We start from the raw sequence: 27432 nt of genomic DNA on the forward strand, positions 1-27432 counted from the left end.
TTACCGGTACTATTAGGATGTATTCGTCTGCATGTTTTGACCGCCCTGGAGCCAGTGGATTACTGAACAAAACGCGCCAACAAAACTGAGTTTTTGGGACATAAAGAGGGACTTTATCAACAAACAAAAAAACATTTATTGTGTAACAGGGAGTCTTGTTAGTGCAAACATATGAAGATCATCAAAGTTAAATAATTTTATCGCTATGTCTGACTTTTGTGAAAATGTTTGTATGCTTTTGTAAGCGGGGCGCTGTCCTCAGATAATCGCATGGTATGCTTTCGCTGTAAAGCCTTTTTGAAATCTGACACAGCGGCTGGATTAACAAGAAGTTAATCTTTAAGCCGATGTATAACACTTGTATATTTTACGAATGTTTATTATGAGTATTTCTGTGTTTTGAATTTGGCGCTCTGCAGCTTAGACACCGTAGGGACATAAATCAGTAGAGAGAATCAATACACTCTTCCCAACAGTGATGTACTCTACTGTCACTACGCCTGACATCAGTGTTACCCTGTCCAGAGTTATATTTCAACATGCCGTTGTTCGCTTTCTAGTACCCTTTCTAGTACACTATCTTGCCAACCCAAACCAAATTGTACTGACTCGGATAGCTTCTTCTCACATTATTATTTTTAGCACAGTTCCAGCAACAATAGTGGATATGTAACCAGGCCAGCTCAGTAGCTCAGTTATGTTTGGCTCGGTTCAGCTTGGCATTGCTCAGCTTGGTTTGGCTCATTAGTGTGACACTTCCTGGCCAGGTATAGGGCTGTGCAGCCTGTCGAATCCTTACTAATCCTCTCTGCCCCGGCTTTGGTAATGAGAACGCTGCCATTCTGGGCAGCCAGGTGTAACGGGGTGACCTGGCTGTTGTTCTGAGCGTTGACATTGGCCCGATGCGTGATAAGCTGGAGCACACTGGGTAAAAGCCCGCCATTACACTCCAAGTGGAGTGCCCTCCAACCGCTATCCTCTGCCACGTTGGGATCTGCCTTAGCTGCCAGCTTGGACACCACATTTTCCTGCCCTTGGTGGCAGGCCAAGTGGAGGAGCGTCCAGCCGCCCTTCCCTGGCGTGTCCACAGAGCTCTGGTGGGCTTCCCCTTCAGCGCAGCCAAGTGCATTGGTGTCCAACCCTGGAGGGTCCTGGGGTCGGGGATCGCCCCATTGCCCAACAGCAACCTGCAGATGCCCGTGTGTCCATTGAGGGTAGCGAAGTGTAAAGGGGTGTAATGCCAGCTGTCCAGGGAGTTGACCAGCACCAGCTGTCACCAGCTGCCTGGCCACCCTGGTGTGGCCCTCCTCGGCTGCCAGGTGTAGAGCGGTGGTCAGGGAGTAGTCCGTCCCATTGTAGTCAACTCCCTTCCTGAGCAGGAGCTTGGTGATGGTGAGGTGGCCGTACACACTTCCCACGTGAAGCACCATCCTCCCATGTAGCGCCTCGCGCTCGTCGGCGCTCCCCAGCCGCACCAGGAGGAGACGCACAACGTTCTCATGGCCGTTAGCCATATGGTTTATTAAAACGTGCATGAATTTGTATACAAGTTGGCTTCATCTAAAGAGAGACAAGGCTTTCCTCCTATGCATTATTCATTTTGCACAGTTGTTGTTTTGTCCCAGGTCTAAGACCCAGAGCTAAATAAACATTTTGTCAGATGATCCAAAGGGACAGGTTTTTGTCAATTTCTCTAACTAGCAAAAGCATTTCCTTCTTCAGTTCCAACCTGAAGGGTTGGCGAGTGAGCACCTGGATTTCTTAATGGAGATATAATGAAAACGAAGCGTTAATAGTAGTCATCATAATAGCAGCACATCAACAAGTGAATGTTGTTATTAATGGAGTAGTTATTTATCACCTTGACATGTCGCAGTTAGCTATTGATATTCTGCAGAACATTTTCTGTCCCATATATTGGAGATGCACCAGATGGACATGTGACCGGAGCTAAGGAGAACTGTTTATAAGATGCACACGTTATACAACCATACAGTTGGCATTATCAAGGGCTTCTTTTAAATACACATGGGAGAGCAAACCATGAGAGACAGACAGAGAGAGAGAGAAAGAGAGAGAGAGAGAGAGCTTTCTAACTGTTATCTCAACATTGATGGCGGATTCTGTATTTGTTATCTCAACATTGATGGCGGATTCTGTATTTGTTATCTCAACACTGATGGAGGATGCAGCACTGAGCGCTCACTCGTCTGCAGCTGGACGACAGCATGGTATAATCAGGTGAGTGTGTCTTTTCCCCTTTGCTTCATCCACTCAGGACGTCAGTCAGAGCTTCGGTCTTTCGAAACAGTATCTGGAAATAAAGAAACAGACAAAGAGGTTTGTATGTTGATGACAGAATCTCATATTGCTGCATGCATCCGCCATACTCAAAATGTTAACAAGATGTGTACAAGTGTGAATATTGTAAGTTATTCATTTAGAATTCTGTTCAAACATGAGTGTTTTTTGATCTTGGGAAAAACAGATGATAAAATCCAGGAGGCACTATAGTTTTATGAAAACGTTTCCTAATGTACAAAAACTGCTGTAGCCAAGACAATATTCAAGGGCCCAAGAAAAATCACACTGAAACAAACGTACACTTTTGTTCATACAGATTTAAGGTGTCCATTTTATGATAGTAGCATGCAAATAACCTATTCTTATGCATAATAATGCTGTAATATGGAACATATAGGCCTACTGGCTCAATAGAGGAGGGGATTATAATGCAGCTAATCAAATTGTGGTTGTAACAAAGTTTGATGCATAAATCAAATCCCACCGATATGCTTACAGGACCGGAAAATTGTTGCTAATTTCGATGCGTCAGTGTTTGCATACATATGGTGTTCGTTAGTATTCATTAACATGGCACTTTAATCCTCTGCCTTAATTGCTTCCTAACTAGGTGACCTGCAGCTCCTGTAAATGATCCAATCTTAACCGAGTTCATTTTAGAATATTACAATAAGGCATCTCTCATCAATAAGCATTACAGTGAGCAGAGCATGTGCTCTCCGAGTCTCTTTGAGTCTCCTCAAAGTCTAGGATCAGAAAGCTTACAGTCTACAAGCCCCAGACAGGATAATTATGATCTTTAACAGAAACAGATGCAGAGATACTGAGTGCTGTGTAATTCAGGTCGGAGTGATGGTAAAAAAAAAAGTACTTGGTAAATAAACTACCGGTAATTTACCAAATTTACCATAATTTTCTGTAATTAACAGGTAATTTATGGCAATCTATGGTAACTTTAGTAATTTATACTTTAATAATAAAATGTATTCATATACACTACCGGTCAAAAGTTTTAGAACACTTACTCACTCAAGGGTTTTTTTTCTTTATTTTTACTATTTTCTACATTGTAGAATAATAGTGAAGACATCAAAATTATGAAATAACACATATGGAATCATGCAGTAACCAAAAAAAGTGTTAAACAAATCCAAATATATTTTCTATTTAAGATTCTTCATTTAGCCACCCTTTGCCTTGATGACAGCTTCTCACACTCTTGGCATTCTCTCAACCAGCTTCATGGGGTAGTCACCTGGAATGCATTTCAATTAACAAGTGTGCCTTCTTAAGAGTAATTTGTGGAATTTCTTTCCTTGTTAATGCGTTTGAGCCAATCAGTTGTGTTGGGTCAAGGTAGAGGGGTATACAGAAGATAGCCCTATTTGGTAAAAGACCAAGTCCATATTATGGCAAGAACAGCTCAAATAAGCAAAGAAAAGTGATAGTCCATCATTACTTTAAGACATGAAGGTCAGTCAATGCCGAAAATGTCAAGAACTTTGAAAGTTTGTTGAAGTGCAGTCGCAAAAACCATCAAGTGCTATGACGAAACTGTCTCTCATGATGACCGTATCCGGAATGGAAGACCCAGAGTTACCTCTGCTGCAGAGAATACTGTAAGTTCATTAGAGCTACCAGCCTCAGAAATTGCAGCCCAAATAAATGCTTCACAGAGTTCAAGTAACAGACACATCTCAACATCAACTCTTCAGAGGAGACTGCATGAATCAGGCCTTCATGATCGAATTCTGCAAAGAAACCACTACTAAATGACACCAATAAGAAGAAGAGACTTGCTTAGGCCAAGAAACACGGGCAATGGGCATTAGACAAGTGGAAATGTGTCCTTTGGTCTGGAGTACAAATAGGGGATCCAACCGGTGCAATCTTTGTGAGACACGGTGTGGGTGAAAAGATGATCTCCGCATGTGTAGTTCCCACCGTAATGCATGGAGGAGGAGGTGTTATGGTGTGGGGGTGCTTTGCTGGTGCCTGTGATTTATTTAGAATTCAAGGCAGACTTAACCAGCATGGCTACCACAGCATTCTGCAGCGATACGGCATTCCATCTGGTTTGGGCTTAGTGGGACTATCATTTGTTTTTCAACAGGACAATGACCCAAAACACACCTCCAGGCCGTGTAAGGGCTATTTGACCAAGAAGGAGAGTGATGGAGTGTTGCATCAGATGACCTGGGCTCCACAATCCCCCAACCTCAACCAAGTTGAGATGGTTTGGGATGAGTCGGACCGCAGAGTGAAGGAAAAGCAGCCAACAAGTGCTCAGCATACAGTATGTGGAAATTCCATCAAGACTGTTGGAAAAGCATTCCAGGTGAAGCTGGTTAAGAGAATGCCAAGAGTGTGCAAAGCTGTTATCAAGGCAAAGGGTGGCTAAATGAAGAATCTGAAATAGAAAATATATTTGGATTTGTTTAACCCTTTTTTTGGTTACTTCATGATTCCATATGTGTTATTTCATCGTTTTGATGTCTTCACTATTATTCTACAGTGTAGAAAATAGTAGAAAAAGAAAAACCCTTTGAATGAGTATGTGTTCTAAAACTTTTGACCGGTAGTGTACTTTTATTAATTATTTTATATCTGTGTCCGTATTGTCCATGAGTTTCTAGTAGGTTAGACCACATAGTTCAATAGAAAATATCCTAATTAATGAAAAGAACATCTAATCAACAATGGCATAATTTTCAAATATCTCTGCAACTGTTCCAATATTTACTTTTTTCACAACAAACAGTTCGGTCCCTAAACATTTACAACAAACATATGTGGACATCGTAAAATAAATACAAGTGTGTAAAAAATATTAAGGATTTTTAATACTGAAATACACAAATGGTTTTCACTAAGTTGATGGGTTATATTTAGGATAATGTTTAACAGCTTTGTCATTCCATTTCTTTATCTTAAAATCATCTTATTTTACTATGTTGTATTTTTTACATGTGATGAAAATCCATGTAGATAAATAGGCAGAATCTACCGCACACACAAAACTGAATAGTGAAGGTGCTGGAAGCAAAATGCATAACTTGAGAAACAGGAAAAAGTATCCGGAAATTTCCAGTCAGATACAAATACATTTTAATAGAGACTAAGCTTTCAGTCAGTTGACCTTCATCAGAGCATATCTCCACAAACAATAGTGGGACAGGGATAATTACAGACACCAGTGATAATCTGATGTATTTAAAAATGCCACTAGATGTCTTGTGATGAAAATTCCATAAAATCCTTGAAATGTAACAAAATTCTGGTAGTTTACTGGTACATTTCTAAAGTTACCAGTAATATACCCTCCCTTTGCAACCCGTCTGAGGATCTGGCCTCAGCCAGTGTAAGATCAGCCAATCGTTTACTGAACAAAGACCACACAACATGTTCAGCCATATTGTGTCATTCTCCAACAGATGGGCTTGCCTTGTTTTGAAGAAACAATGCGTTGGAGCACATGGGTAATGTGGGGGCTTAAAAGGTTTATTTTTCTTTGAAGAGTTAAGCCTATGGCACTTGGAGACAACAAAGGCTGTTCATAATTTCTTTCTTGACTTATAGTGATTACAAAGTGGTGGCCATTCTGTTTCTGTATTGTTTCTGATAATAACACGGTGTGGCTATTCTCCCCCTTTCGTTGTCTCCAAGATAGGCTTGTTTTGTTGTTGTTTGCGATTTGGTATGGCGAGGGATACACAATGTCATCTAGCCTGATCCCAGATCGTTTTGTATGTCTGGCATTGATGACAATGACCATAGGTTAAGTTAATTGGCCGTAGGTAGCCCAGAAGCCTGGCAATGGAAAAATGTAGACTGAATTGGCCACTGGAGGGCTGCTGGTTTCAGATCATTACTAGTGTGCCATTGAGTAAAACCCCAAAATATCTCTTCATCTTGCACTGCACTGTGGCTGACCCTGTGCTTCTCAACATGTGGGTATGTCTGGGGTTGGGGAAAAGGAAGAAAACACATTTTCTTTCTAACCAAATGAACAATAACGTTTCTATTCTATAGTATTTTACAGCACAAACAGGTCTGCAATCAGGTGAAATGTTACCTAAGAAGTCGGCCTATCTCTGGGATCCTGATCCCAGCACCGTTGCCTTATTGTGATCATCTGCTCACATTCGCGTGGCTTGTCATCAGGGATCTTTTCCACACCTGACCTTTTGGTTATAGTTAGAAGTTATATGGTCATTCAGATGAGAAATAATTTGAAAAAAATGACCTCTCAAAGTAAAATGTGATTACTAGCTCGTATAGTTTAAGAACCTGAACTTTGTCAAACACTAATATGTCTGTGATTCAATTTTAAAACAAATCTGAGACATGAATCAGAATGCATTACCACTACTCACATTTCCCACCTTAAAAAGGTCTCTTCTGGGTCAGGATTTCCCACATTACAACAGAGAAGCTAAATTAAAACAAGGAACACGTAATACCGGATAACGTGTATGTGGTTCTTTCCCCATGTGTCTAATTACACTGAAGAAAAATATAAATGCAACATGCAACAATTTCAAAGATTTGACTCAGTTACGGTTCATATAGGAAATCCGTCAATTGAAATACATTCATTATGCCCTAATCTATTGATTTCACATGACTGGGAATACAGATATGCATCTCTTGGTCACAGATACGTTTTTTTTTTTAAAGGTAAGGGCGTGGATCTGAAAACCAGTCAGTATCTGGTGTGACCACCATTTGGCTCAAGCAGCACAACACATCTCCTTAGCATATAGTTGATCAGGATGTTGATTGTAGCCTGTGGAATGTTGTCCCACTCCTCTTCGATGGCTGTGCGAAGTTGCTGGATATTGATGAGAACTGGAACACGCTGACGTACACGTCAATCCAGAGCATCCCAAACATGGTCAATGGGTGACATGTCTTGTGAGTATGCAGGCCATGGAAAAACTGGGACATTTTCAGCTTCCAGGAATTGTGTACAGGTCTTTGCGACATGGGTGATGGCGGCGGATGAATAGCACGACAATGGGCCTCAGGATCTAGTCACGGTATCTCTGTGCATTCAAATTGCCATCGATAAAATACAATTGTGTTTGTTGTCCGTAGCTTATGCCTGCCCATACCATAACCTCACCACCACCACGGGGCACTCTGTTCACAACGTTGACATCAGCAAACCACTCGCCCATACAACTCTATACATGCTTTCTGCCATCGGCCTGGTACAGTTGAAACTGGGATTCATCCATGAAGAGCCCACTTCTCCAGCGCACCAGTGGGACATCTGTGGCATTGTGTTGTTGACAAAACTGCACATTTTAGAGTGGCCTTTTATTGTCCCCAGCACAAGGTGCACATGTGTAATAATCATGCTGTTTAATCAGCTTCTTCATATGCCATACCTGTAGGTGGATGGGTTATCTTGGCAAAGGGGAAATGCTCAGTAACAGGGACGCAAACAAATTTGTGTAGAACATTTGAGAGAAATACGATTTTTGTGCGTATGGACATTTTCTGTGATAATTTATTTCAGCACATGAAACATGGGACCAACACTTTACCTGTTGCGTTAATATTTTTGTTAAGTGTCTATTAAATCTAAATTACATGATCAAAGATAATACTTTATTAGAAACAATATTGAAAAAAAATATATGACATAGTTAGTGTTAATAAATCATAGTTAGTGTTAATTATAGTTCAAGTTTGTTTGTATTACTTCATACACTAGGGAATTTGTCTGCAGAGAGAGAGAAAACTAGCCTATTGACACAGTTCTATAGTGGGCCTATGTGTGAGTTTGTAGGAATTCACCCTTGGCAACAACCTTACCTGTAAACATCGAACTTGGTTCCCGGATGCTCAGGGCACAGGGTAAAAGTCTCTGGAGATATGTAGCAAATGTTTCCTCTTGCCATCAAAATCTCAATGAATTCCTTCTTGCTCCCAATCTCCCACTTAATTAAGCCAAAATCTGAAATCTTTGGAGGGAAATTTTCTTCATACTGATAATCATTAGCATGTACCACTGAACTCTTACTGAAATATAACCCTACACTTTTTAATGTTTGCATGCCTAATTAACAGAGTCAAGAGATCATTAATGACCCTCGTCTCGCTCATTACACTTTAAAAAAAGCAATAGCTGCTTTAAACGACATATCGGCGTCTCTAAAGAGCTATCCTCACCTTGGTGTGGAGGTGATCGTCTAGAAGGATGTTTGAAGGCTTCAGGTTCAGGTGGAGAAGTGGAGGGTTCATGCTGTGAAGGAAGTTCATGCCCATGGTGGCCTCGTGAACCATTTGGAACTTCTTGGGCCACATCAACACGTGGCTGGTGAGGAGATGATCCAGGGAGCCATTACTCATGTACTCCATCACCACGGCGGGAGGGTCATTACACACCCCGTAGATGTACTTGAATGTCACTTTCTCCATCTTGGATGCCTTGGATGCCATCTTGGATGCCTCCTCTATCATTCTCCTACAAACAGAAAAGAAAGAAAAGACAACTGTAAGGGGGAGTTGACAGATTTGATCACACCTGAGCAGCCTCATCAAAATGTTTGTGTTGTCAGTTTCAATCTTTCAAATCGAACACATTTATTTTCCCGGTATTTAGACCACTACTGCAAACGTCTACTTATCCAAACGCCCAAATGTGCTCTCTTTTAGTGATTGTTATTCTATTAAAAACGGGCAATTAAATTACGTGATTTATTGGTTGCTCTGTTCTAGAGTATATCCTGTAATAAAGCCACATAACAATACATGTAGAAACTGGTGCCAGTGAGGATGGTATCGAAGCTTTCAGGGCACACTTATCCCTCCAAAGCTTGAGTTTCACTCTGTAGACCTGGCCAAAGCTGCGTTCCGTCACCTTCATCCAGTCAGCCTCAAAGTCATCCTTCTTGAAGATCCTGAACTTCTCGATCCATGGGGCAGAGCTCCTCCTTTGTGTCACAACACCGTCTCTAATCTCACATGAACCCAGATTAATTTCTCCGTGGGGTCTCCTTTGTCCATGAATTGTGTAGACAAGTACCGAGGAGGCGATGCAGAAACAAGTGTGTCTAAGACTCAAATGTGGTTAAATGTGGGAGGAGCCATGTCACTGCTTGTTTGCATAGCAACGACCGGTTTCCACTGCCTGACAAGAAAATTGCTTAGGCTCCCATCAGACAGCAGGAAGGAAACCTGATAAATCAGGTAGCTCTGATACCTGGAATGCTGTAGTGTATATACTCACTCAAGTGCTATGATGAGCTTTAATGCATGAGTGTTTGACAGTATTTGACATCAGAGTATCAATCAATCACAATAGAGACATCCATAATGATATGTATCCATATATGGATAATCATAGCCATTTTCTTGTCAGTTCTTGGAGGGTATCCAAAGCAATCCATCCAAACAGATATTACTGTGTGATAAATCTATTGTACAGTACTGTAGGTTTGGGGTCTGCAATCAGGCCAGATTAATAAAAAAGACAGTCTGAATTAAAACCCTTAAGAGTCTAACCTCTGTCTAAGCCGGGGAGGTGGGGAATACTGCTGAGCTACAGTGCATTTGCAAAGTATTCAAACCCCTTTACTTTTTCAAAATTTTGTTACGTAACAGCCTTACTCTAAAATGTATTAAAACTTCTTCGGGGTAGGGGGCAGTATTTTCTCGTCCGGATGAAAAGCGTGCCCAAAGTAAACTGCCTGTTACTTAAGCCCAGAAGCTAGGGTATGCATATACGTGGTATTATTGGATAGAGAACACTCTAACGTTTCTAAAACTGTTACAATAGTGTCTGTGAGTATAACAGAACTGATTTGGCAGGAGAAACCCTGAGCACAATCCATCCAGGTAATTTTTTGGGGGGGGTCATTGTGTTTTTGCAATGGTTTTCTATGGGAAACCTGATTTATTAGGGCCCAGATTGCAGTTCCTATGGTTTCCACTAGATGTCAACAGTCTTTAGAAATTGTTCGATGTTTTTCTTTTGAGAAATGAAGAAGTAGTGCTATTCTTTCCATGTGTCACTCAGAAGGTCTCTAGTATTTTGGTGCGTGTGAACAAGATCGCGCTCCGTGTTGTTTTTCTTCGGTATTGGAAACTGTTTGAAATGTTTGGACCAAGTTTACAGATAACTTATTCGATACTTTGTAGTCATGTTGGGCGAGTTAGAACCGGTGTATTTCTGAATCAAACGCGCCAATTTGGGGATATAAATAAGGAATTTATCGAACAAAACGACCATTCATTGTGTCACTGAGACATTTGGGATTGCAAAAAGATGACGATTGTCAAAGGTAAGGCATTTATTATATGGTTATTTCTGACTTTTGTGTCACACCTGCCTGGTTCAAAAATGATTTTCATGTTTTTGTATGCGGGGCTCTGTCCTCAGATAATCGCATGGTGTGCTTTCAACGTAAAGCCTTTCTAAAATCTGACACAGCGGCTGGATTAACAAGAAGTTACGCTTTGTTTTGATGTATTACACTTACATTTTCGGGAATGTTGAATATTTATATTTCTGTAGTTTGAATTTGGTGCTCTGCAATTTCACCGGATGTTGTCAAGTCTATCCAGCTAACGGGATTGGTGCTTTAAGGGATCCCTAAGAGGTTTTAAATCGTTTTTTTCTCTCGTCAATGTACTCGTCAAAAACCCAATAATGACAAAGCAAAAACCGTTTTTTAGAATTGTTTGCAAAGATATATAGAAATATATTTATCATTTACATAAGTATTCAGACCTTTTACTCAGTACTTTGTTAAAGAACCTTTGGCAGTGATTACAGCCTCTAGTCTTCTTTGTATGGCGTTACAAGCTTGGAACACTTGTATTTGGGGAGTTTCTCCCATTATGTTCTGCAGATCCTCTCAAGCTCTGTCAGGTTGGATGAGGAGCCTTAAAATAGCCACACAGCTATTTTAAGTCTCTCCAGAGATGTTCGATGGGGTTCAAGTCCAGACTCTGGCTGGGCCACTCAAAGTCTTTCAGAGACTTGTCCCGAAGCCACTCCTGTGTTGTCTTGGCTGTGTGCTTTGTCCTGTTGAAAGGTTAACCTTTGCCCCAGTCTGAGGTCCTGAGCGTTCTGGAGCAGGTTTTTTACATTTACATTTAAGTCATTTAGCAGACGCTCTTATCCAGAGCGACTTACAAATGAGGTTTTCATCAAGGATCTGTCTGTACTTTGCTCCGTTCATTTTTCCCTCAATCCTGACTCGTCTCCCAGTCCCTGCAGCTGGAAAACATCCCAACAGCATGATGCTGTCACCACCATGCTTCACCGTAGGGATGGTGCCAGGTTTCCTCCAGACGTGACGCTTGGCATTCAGGCCAAAGAATTCCATCTTGGTTTCATCAGACAAGAGAATCTTGTTTCTCATGGTCTGAGAGTCCTTTTGGCAAACTCCAAGTGGGCTGTCATGTGCCTTTTACTGAGGACTGGCTTCCGTCTGGCCACTCTACCATAAAGGCCTGATTGTTGGTGTGCTGCAGAGATGGTTGTCCTTCTGAAAGGTTCTCCCACCTCCACAGAGGAACTCTGGAGCTCTGTCAGAGTGATCATTGGGTTCTTGGTCACCTCCCAGACCAAGGCCCCTGACCAAGGCCCTTCTTCCCCGATTAGTTTGGCTGGGCGGCCAGCTCTAGGTAGTTCCAAACTTCTTCCATTTAAGAATGATGGAGGCCACTGTGTTCTTGGGGACCTTCAATTCAGAAATGTGTTGGTACCCTTCCCCAGATCTGTGCCTCGATACAATCCTGTCTCGGAGCTCTACGGTCAGTTCCTTCGAACTCATGGCTTGGTTTTTGTTCTGACATTCACTGTCAACTGTGTGACCTTATAAAGATAGGTGTTTTCTTTGTGTGTTTTACTTTGTCATTATGGGATATTGTGTGTAGATTGATGAGGGAATAACATGATTTAATAAATGTTAGAATAAGGCTGTAACGTAACAGAATGTGGAACAAGGGAAGGGGTCTGAATACTTTCCATATGCACTGTATTTAACCCCTTATTTTTGTCACTAAGCCCATATAGACTTCACATTTTTTGGGGCTGGTACCAGGGACCTTCAGACGAGTCTTTAGAGGCCTGTGGGCGTCCTAGAGCAAAACCGACATGTACGAGCTTAACCTTTCCATAGATGTGTCATAATAACAACAAACCGTTCGGAGTGTTACTACATAGGTGGATGTGGTGGATTGAGACACATCCAGTGCAAAAAAAACAGATACAGTATCGCTATCGTAAATTGACAGATTTTTATGGGGATTCTTTTATTGTGCTAATTCGATTTCGTGGGGGGGCGCTGACATTGACCGTAGGGAGATCATTATGTGAAATTGTGTGCGCAGATGAAAAAATGTACCTCACTTGACACGTGATTGCCAGCAGTACTCTACTTTATGATTATGGAAATGTCTTCATCTTTAATGTTCTTTATTATCATTAAAGGAACATTACACTCCAAAATCACCTGTTTTCACCTGAAAAGTGGTACAATGTTAAGATGAATTCACATCCTACTCCATCGGTCGTGTAGATACAGCTATGGAAAAGATCATCAATCCAAACTAATTTTGGATTGTGTTATATAGCTGGATTTACAAAATAGATGGCCTCGGACGTTACAGTATGTCATCAGAAGAAGTCTGAAAACATTTGATCAAACTTAGATTTTTAACTGTAATGTCAAATTAAAACTACTTGCTGAAGAGTCAGCTTCTTTTGCCAACTGAAAACGACTTTTAAAAGCCTGTTAAAGAGCACATACCGTCATGGCCAAAAGTTTTGAGAATGACACAAATATTAATTTTCACAAAGTCTGCTGCCTCAGTTTGTATGATGGCAATTTGCATATACTCCAGAATGTTATGAAGAGTGATCAGATGAATTGCAATTAATTGCAAAGTCCCTCTTTGCCATGCAAATGAACTGAATCCCCAAAAAACATTTCCACTGCTTTTCAGCCCTGCCACAAAAGGACCAGCTGACATCATGTCAGTGATTCTCTCGTTAACACAGGTGTGAGTGTTGACAAGACAAGGCTGGAAACCACTCTGTCATGCTGATTGAGTTTGAATAACAGACTGGAAGCTTCAAAAGGAGGGTGGTGCATGGAATCATTGTTCTTCCTCTGTCAACCATGGTTACCTGCAAGGAAACACGTGCTGTCATCATTGCTTTGCACAAAAAGGGCTTCACAGGCAAGGATATTGCTGCCAGTAAGATTGCACCTAAATCAACCATTTATCGGATCATCAAGAACTTCAAGGAGAGCGGTTCAATTGTTGTGAAGAAGGCTTCAGGGCGCCCAAGAAAGTCCAACAAGCGCCAGGACCGTCACCTAAAGTTGATTCAGCTGCGGGATCGGGGCACCACCAGTACAGAGCTTGCTCAGGAATGGCAGCAGGCAGGTGTGAGTGCATCTGCACGCACAGTGAGGCGAAGACTTTTGGAGGATGGCCTGGTGTCAAGAAGGACAGCAAAGAAGCTACTTCTCTCCAGGAAAAACATCAGGGACAGACTGATATTCTGCAAAAGGTACAGGGATTGGACTGCTGAGGACTGGGGTAAAGTCATTTTCTCTGATGAATCCCCTTTCCGACTGTTTGGGGCGTCCGGAAAAAGCTTGTCCGGAGGTGAGCTCTACCATAAGTCCTGTGTCATGCCAACAGTAAAGCATCCTGATACCATTCATGTGGCTTCTCAGCCAAGGGAGTGGGCTCACTCACAATTTTGCCTAAGAACACAGCCATGAATAAAGAATGGTACCAACACATCCTCCGAGAGCAACTTCTCCCAACCATCCAGGAACAGTTTGGTGATGAACAATGCCTTTTCCAGCATGATGGAGCACCTTGCCATAACTAAGCGGCTCGGGTAACAAAACATCGATATTTTGGGTCCATGGCCAGGAAACTCCCCAGACCTTTATCCCATTATGAACCTGTGGTCAATCCTCAAGAGGCGGGTGGACAAACAAAAACCCACAAATTCTGACAAACTCCAAGCATTGATTATGCAAGAATGGGCTGCCATCAGTCAGGATGTGGCCCAGAAGTTAATTGACAGCATGCCAGGGCGGATTGCAGAGGTCTTGAAAAAGAAGGGTCAACACTGCAAATATTGACTCTTTGCATCAACTTCATGTAATTGTCAATAAAATCTTTTGACACTTATGAAATGCTTGTAATTATACTTCAGTATTCCATAGTAACATCTGACAAAAATATCTAAAGACACTGAAGCAGAAAATTTTGTGGAAATTAATATTTGTGTCATTCTCAAAACTTTCGGCCACGACTGTACAGTATATGCTCATTATAATTTTTTTAGACCCTGCGAAGCATTATCTCATATTATCTTCTAAGTTCTCTTCAGACTTAACATGCATAGTCGTCAGGGCAGGGGCAGGGGCTTCTAACGCACAATGAAAAAAAAATGTCTCATTGTATAACTTCTCCCATCTGGAATCCACCTAGAGAGAAGCCAGCAGCATACCACCCTGCATACCACTGCTGGCTTGCTTCTGAAGCTAAGCAGGGTTGGTCCTGGTCAGTCCCTGGATGGGAGACCAGGTGCTGCTGGAAATGTTGTTGGAGGGCCAGTAGGAGGCACTCTTTCCTCTGGTCTAAAAAATATCCCAATGCTCCAGGGCAGTGATTGGGGACACTGTCCTGTATAGGGTGCCGTCTTTCGGATGGGACATTAAACGGGTGTCCTGACTCTCTGAGGTCATTAAAGATCCCATGGCACTTATTGTAAGAGTAGGGGTGTTAACCCCGGTGTCCTGGCTAAATACCCAATCTGGCCCTCAAACCATCATGGTCACCTAATAATCCCCAGTTTACAATTGGCTCATTCATCCCCCTCCTCTCCCCTGTAACTATTCCCCAGGTCGTTGCTGCAAATGAGAACGTGTTCTCAGTCAACTTACCTGGTAAAATAAATAAATAAATAAAAAAGCACTTAATTTGTATGACACTTGCCTTCTCTGTGCACTGCACTCAGAGTCAAAAGAAAAGTCCCCAAGCAAGCTGTACGCACACGCCTTGTAACTAATTAGACGACATCAGATACAGTGCAAATCAATTAGCATTGTGCTTTGCAGATTCAGACTCTCGGGTGATGCAGCAGTGGCTGTTGCAGGAGGATTGCATCGGCGCCAGTCTCCTATCATAACAATGCCTCCTTGGCTGATACTTATTCTAAATATCTGTTTTGCGTCACAAATGGCACCCTATTCCCTAGATTAGAGCACAACTTTCGACCAGGGGTTAATAGGGGATGCCCATAGGGCTATGTTTAAAAGTGTTGTACTAAATATGGAATAGAGTGACATTTGGCACGAACATGCTGTCCTCACTTTTCCATTAGTGTAGCGGAAGCCTATCATTCAGGAAAGGTGTAAAGTTATGTCATTTATGAGCAGCCCGGGTGCATGTGAAGTCAATTCAGGAAGATTAGAAAAAAAAGATATCCTCCTAGAGTTATCCTGTTGTTCTGCTTATGGCTTGCAGATTTATGTCATACTTACACTCTAGTAAACCTTTTACAAGGTACGTTTGTCTTCGTGAACAATTTAGAAACGTAACATTGAACCTTTCATGGACACACCTACTCATTCAAGGGTTTTTCTTTATTTTGACTATTTTCTACATCAAAACTATGAAATAACAAATGGAATCATGTAGTAACCAAAAAAGTGTTAAACAAATGAAAATATATATTACATTTGAGATTGTTCAAAGTAGCCACCCTTTGCCTTGATGACAGCTTTGCACACTCTTGGCATTCTCTCAACCAGCTTCATGAGGAATGCTTACACAACAGTCTTGAAGGTGTTCCCACATATGCTGGGCACTTGTTGGCTGCTTTTCCTTGACTCTGCGGTCCAACTCACCCCAAAACATCTCAATTGGGTTGAGGTCGGGTGATTGTGGAGGCCAGGTCATCTGATGCAGCACTCCATCACTCTCCTTCTTGGTCAAATAGCCCTTATAGAGCCTAATGTTGTTTTTCGGGTCATTGTCCTGTTGAAAAATAAGTAATTGTCCCACTTAGCGCGAACCAGATCACTGCAGAGTAATGTGGCAGCCATGCTGGTTAAGTGTGCCTTGAAATTGAAATAAATCCCAGACAGTGTCACCAGCAAAGCATCCCCACACCATCACACCTCCTCCTCCATGCTTCACAGTGGGAACCACACATGCAGAAATCATCTGTTCACCTACTCTGCACCTTACAAATACACAGCGGTTGGAACCAAAAATCTAAAATTTGGACTCATCAGAACAAAGGACAGATATCAACCGGTCTAATGCCCATTGTTCGTGTTTCTTGGCCCAAGCAAGTCTCTTCTTATTGGTGTCATTTAGTAGTGGTTTCTTTGCAGAATTAGACCACGAAGGCCTGATTCATGCAGTCTCCTCTGAACAGTTGATGTTGAGATGTGTCTGTTACTTGAACTCTGTGAAGCATTTGGGCTGCAATCTGAGGTGCAGTTAACTCTAATGAAAGTATCCTCTGCAGCAGAGGTAACTCTGGGTCTTCCTTTCTTGTGGCGGTCCTCGTGAGAGCCAGTTTCATCATAGCACTTGATAGTTCTGCGACTGCACTTGAAGAAACTTTCAAAGTTCTTGACATTTTCTGGAATGACTGACCTTCATGTCTTAAAATAATGATGGACTGCCATTTCTCTTTGCTTATTTGAGCTGTTCTTGCCATAATATGGACTGGGTCTTTTACCAAATAGGGCTATCTTCTGTGTACTGACTGGCTCAAACGCACTAAGAAGGAAAGAAATTCCAAAATATATTTTTATTTCTTAAACTCTTTTTTGGTTACTACATGATTCCATATGTGTTATTTCATAGTTTTGATATCTTCACTATTATTCTACAATGTAGGAAATAGTAAAAATAAAGAAAAACCCTGGAATGAGTAGGTGTGTCCAAACGTTTGACTGGTACTGTATGTGGGAGAGGTGTGCTTAGAGGCCTATACTGTATATTGTGGGCCTGTACAGCATGACCCCCTGTGCTTTTTATTCGCACGTTGTTAACAAAACAAAATTATAATTAGTTCAGCTTCAGGATATTTCAGAACTACTGAAAGAGCATTCCAAATCTCTGCCACTCAAATTCTTCTCAGCTTCCCTTACATCTCTTTTTTTGCATCTGTCTCCTTCCCTGCAGTGCAGTTTTGAGGAGCTTTCGTATTAACGGCTCATTGATTAATTTGGACTTGGGCCCATGTGTCTCATAATGCCTGGAGGTTGGGATTCTGAGACTATTCTCATTTTATGCTTCCAGCTGCGCACGGTTTGTTCACCCTTTCAACTACAAGGATTTTTTTTATTAAACACAATTTCCCCTTGCCTCCTAAATCTGCTCAGCCTCTTCTCCCTCCGGGCTGTCTGCGCTGATCTCCCTGCGTGTGCACGTGTGTGTGCATGTGCTGTGTGTGTGATCTGTGATTTACATATGGAGTTATCTTAAAGGCGATGTTTGCCTGCTGTCCAGGGAGGGAGTAAACACATCATAGTGATGCTTTACGTAATTCTATCTCAATACTCTGTCTCAACAACGGGATGATATAGATCATGGCAGACGGGCTGAGCTGTTAATTTGAAAGGGGTGTATGCATGAGAGACCGATACAATGTGATCTATCTTTATTAATAGACAAAACAATGAAGAGTGATAGGCCTATCATTAAACAAGTCAATGAGAAAACAAATAGCTTTTCTGTGGGATATGAATTGCTACTTCTGGGCCTTTCTTGTCTATTGGTAGGTAATAAAAGTCCAAACTCAAAACTCCTATATGTCTTTTAGTACATTTTGCCAATATGCCACAAACTATCAAGCCTTATATCCATTCCCCAGGTTACTCGAGACACACATGTAGCTCAAATACAATACACGCAATTTCCTTTCATAGGATAGCCAGAGACAAAGTCGTTATTGGGTGATCGGGTGAACCCTCTTGGGTGTGTGACATCACTCCGAGCCCTTACCAAACAAAGGTGGACAATTTCTCTCCCCTCGGATGTAGTATCAGTAGTAACCACCAAGTTCAATGACAGTTATCTTAAATTTAAAATACATATCTAATATTCCAGCAACCCAATAACATTGTCGCAGAGGAGGGCTTATTAGCTAGCTAAAGGGTTTGAGTCGTCTCAGCCATTTTCTTACAAAATAGCTCCGCTAACAACGCTAGCTAGTTATTGTTAGCTACAGTTGAAGTCGGAAGTTTACATACACCTCAACCAAAAACATTTAAACTCAGTTTTTCACAATTCCTGACATTTAATCCAAGTAAAGATTCCCTGTTTTAGGTCAGTTAGGATCACCACTTTATATTAAGAATGTGAAATGTCAGAATAATAGTAGAGAGAATGCTTTATTTCAGCTTTTATTTCTTTCATCACATTCCCAGTGAGTCAGAAGTTTACATACACACAATTAGTATTTGGTAGCATTGCCTTTAAATTTTGGGTAGCCTTCCGCAAGCTTCCCACAATGAGTTGGGTGAATTTTTGCCCATTCCTCCTGACAGAGCTGGTGTAACTGTGTCAGGTTTTAAGGCCTCCTTGCTCGCACATGCTTTTTCAGTTCTGCCCACAAACGTTCTATGGGATAGAGGTCAGGGCTTTGTGATGGCCACTCCAATACCTTGACTTTGTTGTACTTCAGCCATTTTGCCACAACTTTGGAAGTATGCTTGGGATCATTGTCCATTTGGAAGACCCATTTGCAACCAAGCTTAACTTCCTGAGTGGTGTCTTGAGATAATGCTTCAATATATCCACATAATTTTCCATCCTCATGATGCCATCTATTTTGTGAAGTGCACCAGTTCCTCCGGCATCAAAGCACCCCCACAACATGATGCTGCCACCCCCTGCTTCATGGTTGGGATGGTGTACTTCGGCTTGCAAGCCACCCCCTTTTTCCTCCTGACATTATGATGGTCATTATAGCCAAACAGTTCTATTTCTGTTTCATCAGACCAGAGGACATTTCTCCAAAAAGTACGATCTTTGTCCACATATGCAGTTGCAAACCGTAGTCAGGCTTTTTTATGGCGGTTTTGGAGCAGTGGCTTCTTCCTTTCTGGGCAGCCTTTCAGGTTATGTCGATATAGGACTCGTTTTACTGTGGATATAGATACTTTTGTACCTGTTTCTTCCAGCATCCAGCAAGGTCCTTTGTTGTTGTTCTGGGATTGATTTGCACTTTCCGCACCAAAGTACGTTCATCTCTAGGAGACAGAATGCATCTCCTTCCTGAGCGGTATGACGGCTGCGTGGTCCCATGGTGTTTATACTTGCATACTATTGTTTGTACAGATGAACGTGGTACCTTCAGGCGTTTGGAAATTGCTCCCAAGGATGAACCAGACTTGTGGAGGTCTACCATTTTTTTCTGAGGTCTTGGCTGATATTTTTTGATTTTCCCATGATGTCAAGCAAAGAGGCACTGAGTTTGAAGGTAGGCCTTGAAATACATCCACAGGTACACCTCCAATTGACTCAAATGTTGTCAATTAGCCTATCAGAAACTTCTAAAGCCATGACATCATTTTCTTGAATTTTCCAAGCTGTTAAAAGGCACAGTCAACTTAGTGTATGTAAGCTTCTGACCCACTGGAATTGTGATACAGTGAATTATAAGTGAAATAATCTGTCTGTAAACAATTGTTGGAAAAATTACTTGTGTTATGGACAAAGTAGATGTCCTAACTGACTTGCCAAAACTATAGTTTGTTAACAAGAAATTTGTGGAGTGGTTGAAAAATGAGTTTTAATGACTCCAACCTAAGTGTATGTAAACTTCCGACTTCAACTGTAGACTACATCTCGACTCCGGAGCTCATGGGCACATACACATGTCACATAACCTTCAGGACCCAGCTGTTGAGATATTGTAGTTTGTTTTCACCAAAATATGTCAATTCACAGGGACAACTCTTAGATTCCCAAACACAATTAAGGAAAGAATTATGTACCAAAATATATATTCTGTTCTGTTGGCAATGCTACAGTTAACACTGTACATGAGCTTTGCGTACCAGGATATTAATCAGCATTCATTAATTCAGGTGTATGAAATGACCAGTCATTCTGTATTGTGGAAGTTGTTAAATCTGTTGAGCTTGTGGCAAATCAGGAACAAATTGTTGTAGCATTTTAGGTAAAATGATGCATGATGAAGTAGTCAGACAGAGATGTTAATGAATCATCGGTGTCATTTGTGTCTTAGTTAGAGTAGCCAGTGATCTGTACAGTTGTTATAAGCAATTGGTCAGAATTAGTATGATGATATGGGTCATGCTTGAGATGATGATTGAGAATCATTGAGAGGATAATAAACTTTTTACCAAACTATTATTTCCAGATTTGCTATTATACAAACTTGTACAGTCGCAGGTTTAGAGGACTTATTCATAGAGACTAGCAACAATAATAGGGTGTTTACAATATGCACATTATGTTTAAATTCAAATGATCATAAAACGTTTCTTTATCATCAATTCATCTTGAATCATTGTGCACAGTGGTTTGGTGAATTAACAATTGTTGCCATGCAACAACAACAAAAAAGATAATCAACCGTCAGGTAATCTATTCTGTGCACGTGTTTCTGTGTCATATTACCACAGTGTAAAGTTAAGACATTCACTGCATCGGTGAAGGGAGTGATAAATCGGACTCCAGAAGCTGTCACGTATAAGAGGAGTGAATTGGATTGATTCTGGTCAGGGTCTGGCCTGCAGGCTGACGTGATTGACCATTGTCTCCTACTTCGTCATGGTAGGATCAGGTCTCCTCTATGCAGCCAGCTGTAGCACGCTCTGGACTCTGGGGAAACCCTCCAATCGGCACACCGCCGTCTATAGGCCATCCAGAGAAGCAGCCGCGTCCCCGTCTCCAGCGAACACCCCACCACCACCCCCAGTATGACAAGCCTTATCTCCATCTCAGCTGTTGTATCTCAAATTCAAACAGCAACACAAGACCTCCCAAATAGCACTCTGTTCCCTATATAGTGCACCACTTTTGCCCATAGGGAATAGTGTGCCATTTGGGATGCATACACAGTCTACATACATCAGGCACTAATTTCCTCTCTGATAAGGATCTTTTGAGCGTATTATCAAAGATTGATCATAATTTGTTATTTAGTCACGCTAATAATTACCCATCTCCCCTGGGAGAGAAGAATTCTCTTCTCCTTTCAACATGGGACCAAAAGACATGCGGTTCCTCAGATTGGTGGAGATAGCCTTTGGACCGTTCTCGGAGTAGAGATCTCTGTGCTGAAGACTCTGCTGCAGTTAGAAAAGAGAAATACGTGGCTTGTGTGTGTGGAAAATGATGAGTTGGAGGAGATAACCGGTAATCAGGATGCTTCTGGGTCTCTCTCCAGGTACATAGTGTATTGTACATCATTCCTCTGTTATTAATATGCCTCCAAACATGTTGCCTCAGTTGTTGTTGTTTGATATCAAAGTCACTGGAGGGAAATCATTTTATACAACACATTTAAATCTATAACTAGTGAGGTTCCAGCTTTAAGGCTACATGTAAGGCTAAATACCCCAAACAACACATAGGCCTATTTTCAAATTGAAGGCATCTGGAAGAGGCTGATGGTGAAGCTGGCACATTTTGAAAGGATGCTGGGTAACAGCCTGATTCCTTGCCGGTCCAGCGGTAACCTGGAAGTTACCACAACAAATCAAATATAATACAATTGTATTTGTCACGGTCATGTGCTGACCGTGAAATGCTTACTTACAAGCCCTTAACCAACAAAGCAGTTCAAGAAAAAGAGTTAAGAAAATATTGACCAAAAAAATAAAAAATAAATAAGGGGGGGTGGGGGGGTCAATATAAATAGTCCAGGTGGCCATTTGATTAATTTTTCAGCACTCTTATAGCTTGAAGGTAGAAGCTGTTAAGGATCCATTTGGACCTAGACTTTGCGCTCCGGTAACACTTGCTGTGCGGTAGCAGAGAGAACAGTCTATGACTTGGGTGACTAGAGTCTGACAATTTTTTGGGCTTTTCTCTGACACCCTCTAGCAGAGGTGTGGACTTGAGTCACATGACTTGGACTCGAGTCAGATTCGAGTCACAAATACGATGACTTGCAACTCGACTTTGACTTTAACACCAATGACTCGTGACTTGACTTGGACTTGAGCCTTTTGACTCGACCTGACTTGATACCCTCCCCAAGCCCAAATATTAAAAATGATGCTATTAAAAAAGTGTGCAGCGCATCAACTCTTCATTTAACGGATTACAGTTTGAAATCGGACAGCAGCCAATCAAATAGTGCCAGCTGAAAAAAGTTGTGCGTGGCAGTACAGAGGAACGTCTACGAGTGAATTCAAATGGAGCCCTTGGAAAGATGATACCACAAATTATTATTTTTGGATATAAAGACGAGGCTGTATCAACAACAAATGGATTGCAACTTGCACCACATGCGGGAAGAAAATTACAGATGGAGGCGCAACAAGCATGTAGGCTAACGCAAAGTTAAATCAATGAGCCTCCACACAGTCAGTCAGTGCAGGAAGGTGATCATTGCGCCCAAGATTGAGCTACAACTGGCTAGGCAGTTGGTAGCCTAAATCCTGCCTGATGTTACTGCTGTTCCTACAACCATTGACATACGTTAGCTTACTGTAACCGACACAGAGAGAGAGAGAATGTGTGTGTGTGCGTGTGTGCGTGTGTGTGAAGGTTGGGCGATTGTGTACAAGCCTACATCACCCGATTGCGCCCCATAGCAATCCTTGATAGTCGATCACAAATAGGGGAGGCGGGCTGGGAGTGTTCTTTCTCATGGCTACCCATGTATTTCTATGGAAATATAATGTTTATTTGTCAAGTAATAAATACACTGCTCAAAAAAATAAAATACCTGAGCCATTCAAAAGTGACCAAAACATCAGCCAGGAAGCATAGGAACTGAGAAGTGGTCTGTGGTCACCACCTGCAGAACCATTCCTTTATTGCGGGTGTCTTGCTATTTGCCTATAATTTCCACCTTTTGTCTATTCCATTTGCACAACAGCAGGTGAAATTTATTGTCAATCAGTGTTGCTTCCTAAGTGGACAGTTTGATTTCACAGAAGTGTGATTGACTTGGAGTTACATTGTGTTGTTTAAGTGTTCCCTTTATTTTTTTGAGCAGTGTATATAGATATTTTTAAAAGCATTCATGAGTTGCGTAAATGTAATATACTAACTGTTACTCTTGTTAAAAATATGAAATGGTATTACATTTGGTGAAGAGCACATTATGACTTGTTTAGGACTTGAGACTTGACTCGGACTTGCCTGTCTTGACTTGGGACTTGACTTGGGACTTGAGTGCTAAGACTTGAGACTTACTTGTGACTTGTAAAACAATGACTTGGTCCCACCTCTGCCGCCTAGTATATAGGTCCTGGATGGCAGGAAGCTTGGCCCCAGTGATGTATTGGGCAGTATGCACTACCCTCTATAACGGAGGCCTGTTCGGCTCTCCTTTTCCTGTAGTTCACGATCATCTCCTTTGTCTTGCTCACATTGAGGGAGAGGTCAGAGACCACACTGCCAGATCTCTGACTTCCTCCCTATAGGCTGTCTCATCGATGTCGGTGATCAAGCCTACCACTGTTGTGTCGTCAGCAAACTTAATGATGATGTTGGAGTCGTACTTGGCCATGCTGTCATGGGTGAAAAAGGAGTACAGAAGGGGACTAAGCACGCACCCCTGAGGGGCCCCGGTGTTGAGGATCAGTGTGGCAGATGTGTTGTTTCCTACCCTTACCACCTGGGGGTGGCCCGTCAGAAAGTCCAGGATCCAGTTGCAGATGGAGGTGTTTAGTCCCAGGGTCCTTAGCTTAGTGATGAGCTTTGTGGACACTATGGTGTTGAACGCTGAGCTGTAGCATTCTCACATAGGTGTTCCTTTTATCCAGGTGGGAAAGGGCAGTGTTGAGTGCGATTGAGATTGCATCATCTGTGGATCTGTTAGGGCGGTTTGCGAATTGGAGTGGGTCTAAGGTTTCCGGGATGATGCTGTTGATGCTATGACCAGCCTTTCAAAGCACGTCATGGCTATGGACGTGAGTGCTACGGGCGGTAGTCATTTAGGAAGGTTACCTTCACATTCTTGGGTACAGGGACAATGCTGGTCTGCTCGAAACATGTAGATATTACAGACTCGGTCAGGGAGAAGTTGAAAATGTCAGTGAATACACCTGCCAGTTGGTTCGCTCATGCCCTGGGTATATGCTCTGGTAATTCTTCTGGCACCCGCGGCCTTGTGATTTTTGACTAGTTTAAAGGTCTTACTCACATTGGCTACGGAGTGTGATCACACAGTCGTCCGGAACAGATGGTGCTGTCATGCATGCTATGCATGGGGCGGCAGGTAGTCTAGTGGTTAGAGCATTGGGCCAGTAACTGAAAGGTTGCTGGATTGAGTCCCTGAGCTGACAAAGTAAAAATCTGTCATTCAACCTCTGAACAAAGCAGTTCAGTTCACTGTTCCCCAGTAGGCGGCCATTGTAAATAAGAATTTGTTCTTATTAACTGACTTGCCTCGTTGTAGTTTTAAAAATTCAGCGTTGCTTGCCTCAAAGCGATCATAAAAGGCACTTAGCTCACGTCACTGGGCAGCTCTCGGCTGTGCTTCCCTTTGTAGTCTGTAATGGTTTGCAAGTCCTGCCACATCTGACAAATGTCAGAGCCAGTGTAGTACGATTTGATCTTTGTCCTGTATTGATGCTTTGCCTGTTTGATGGTTCGTCTGAGGGCATAGCAGGATCTCTTATAAGCGTCCAGGTTGGTGTCCCGCTCCTTGAAAGAGGCAGCTCTAGCCTTTAACTTGGTGCAGATGTTGCCTTTAATCCATGGCTTCTGGTTGGGATATGTACGTACGGTCGCTGTGGGGATGACGTTGTCGATGCACTTATTGATGAAGCCAGTGACTGAGCTGGTATACTCCTCACTGTCATTGGATGATTCACGGAACATATTCCAGTCTGTGCTAGCAAAACAGTCCTGTAGCGTAGCATCAGTGTCATCTGACCACTTCCGTATTGAGAAAGTCACTGGTACTTCCTGCTTTAGGAATCAGGAGAATAAAATTATGGTCAGATTTGCCAAATGGAGGGCGAGGGAGAGCTTTGTATGCGTCTCTGTGTGCGGATTAAAGGCAGTCTAGAGTTTTCCCCCTCTGATTGCACATGTGACATGCTGGTAGAATTGAGGTAAAACAGATTTAAGTTTGCCTGCATTAAACAACTGTGGGACTGAGAGGGGAGTTGAGTATCGGTTGGCAGCAGCAGCAGCAAAAACATTCACAGGACAAGTGATGGGAACAACACTGAACTTTGTTTTGAACTAAATTAGATAGTTAGGGTAATTCAAATAGCAGGGGTCACAAATGTTTCCGACAACAGCAAGTCAACACAAAGTAAAGAAGAGAGGAACAATGGATTTGGTGGTTATCATTGACTTTCTGTTCATATTGATCGTGGAGTCTACAATGAATGCCCCCTCTCCTAAGACTGTTATGAGGATGTGTTTATGCGATATATAATCTTAAAGCATTTTCAGCACGAGTTCACTCTTCCTTGTCAACACTTTTCCCTTTAAATAGATATTCCCTGATCAGATATAGGCAGCAGTGGTAGTCGACAGCTAAAGAGCTTATCCACTGTTGGCAGATACTGTATTAGGGGTTGTGCTTTTTTTCTTTTTTTTCTATATGCTGTATAAGTGTTTAATTTGTCATCCATCCCAGAAACGATGCCTCATTGTGGTAAGACCATCAGCAAGCCCAGGGAGGTGCTTTCTATATACGGTGAAAAAAATATTCCAACTTTCAACACATGCCTGAACCTGGATCAAGCGGGATTGATTTGATTCCAGGACAGAGGAAGCATGTAACAGTATTTACTTTATTGGCTCATTTGCCAGCATTGACGGTTTAGTCCCATTCTGGAGATGTAGTTAGTAGGACTGTTGGAGATATTCCATGTATGAAACATAACCAATTTGAACACCTACCTGGAAAACACACAACAGGTTGTGTTGAATTCATCAAGCTGAACAGTCGGCGATAGACAGCAGGGCTTTAGCTCCAGGTTCACCTGACTGTTGTTGGCTTTCAGGTTGATGACCACATGGAGGATCCCCAGAGCTGGGACAAAGTCTCCGGGCAGAACACCGTGCTCCAGGTTTAAGTTCATCTCGGCTGTGTAGTTGCCAGTGCCACAAATATCATTGAAAATGACCTCTAATCTGAAAAAATATTAGAACAAACATGACACCTATAATTACAAAGCAGCTGTAATGCAACTACATGTTAATAAAACATTGTTACTACAGCTATTACTGTGTAGTTACATAGGTACAGTTGTTTCTCCTTTAAAAGTTGTGTCATACTGCAGCACACCTCGCGGGCTTCTGCAGAATTCTATGGCAGGTTATTTAATTGTCAGACATTTTTTACGTTAATGCAAGTGCTATGTTCTTATTTTTCAGAGTAAATAACTCACGGACACTAGAGAAGCTTAACCAAGTTTAATTCTTCCCAAAGGGTCGACACAGCTTTATTCAGACAGCAAAACATTTCTCACCATCACAGTTATATACATCCCACTTAAGACACTCCTCCTTCTCTCCAATCCTTACATCTTATGGTTCTACAGGAAGAGGGTAACAAGATACTAAACCCTTATTACTCCTTTACAGGGATCTGACCTCACCTCCTAACCTCAACCCCTCCTTCTTCTCGTCCACAGATGTCCATCTGCCTTCCCTAAAGCAATCCTTTGAGTTCCTCCCGTCCACCAAGCACATTCCACAGCCACTCTGTCTTTCTACAGAACTCACTCCTTTATATACTATGCGTCTGATCTATCATGTCTTTAATATCACAATGTTCAAAATGTCGAATCCAATACGAGTAAGTGCTAGTTTGACCACCAGAGGGTAGCGTTGAGAAATATTTGATAGTGTCACGTCCTGACCATAGTTCTTGTGTGTTTTGCTTGTTTAGTGTTGGTCAGGACGTGAGCTGGGTGGGAATTCTATGTTGTG

General features: G+C 42.0%; 1 pseudogene; it reads right to left on the bottom strand.

Moving 5' to 3' along the window:
- Positions 1–619: 619 nt before the first annotated feature.
- On the bottom strand, positions 620–26579 carry LOC129831621 (ankyrin repeat and protein kinase domain-containing protein 1-like; annotated as a pseudogene).
- Between the last annotated feature and the right edge of the window lie 853 nt (positions 26580–27432).

Source organism: Salvelinus fontinalis, chromosome 33, assembly GCF_029448725.1.
Source record: "Salvelinus fontinalis isolate EN_2023a chromosome 33, ASM2944872v1, whole genome shotgun sequence".
Lineage (NCBI taxonomy): Eukaryota > Metazoa > Chordata > Actinopteri > Salmoniformes > Salmonidae > Salvelinus > Salvelinus fontinalis.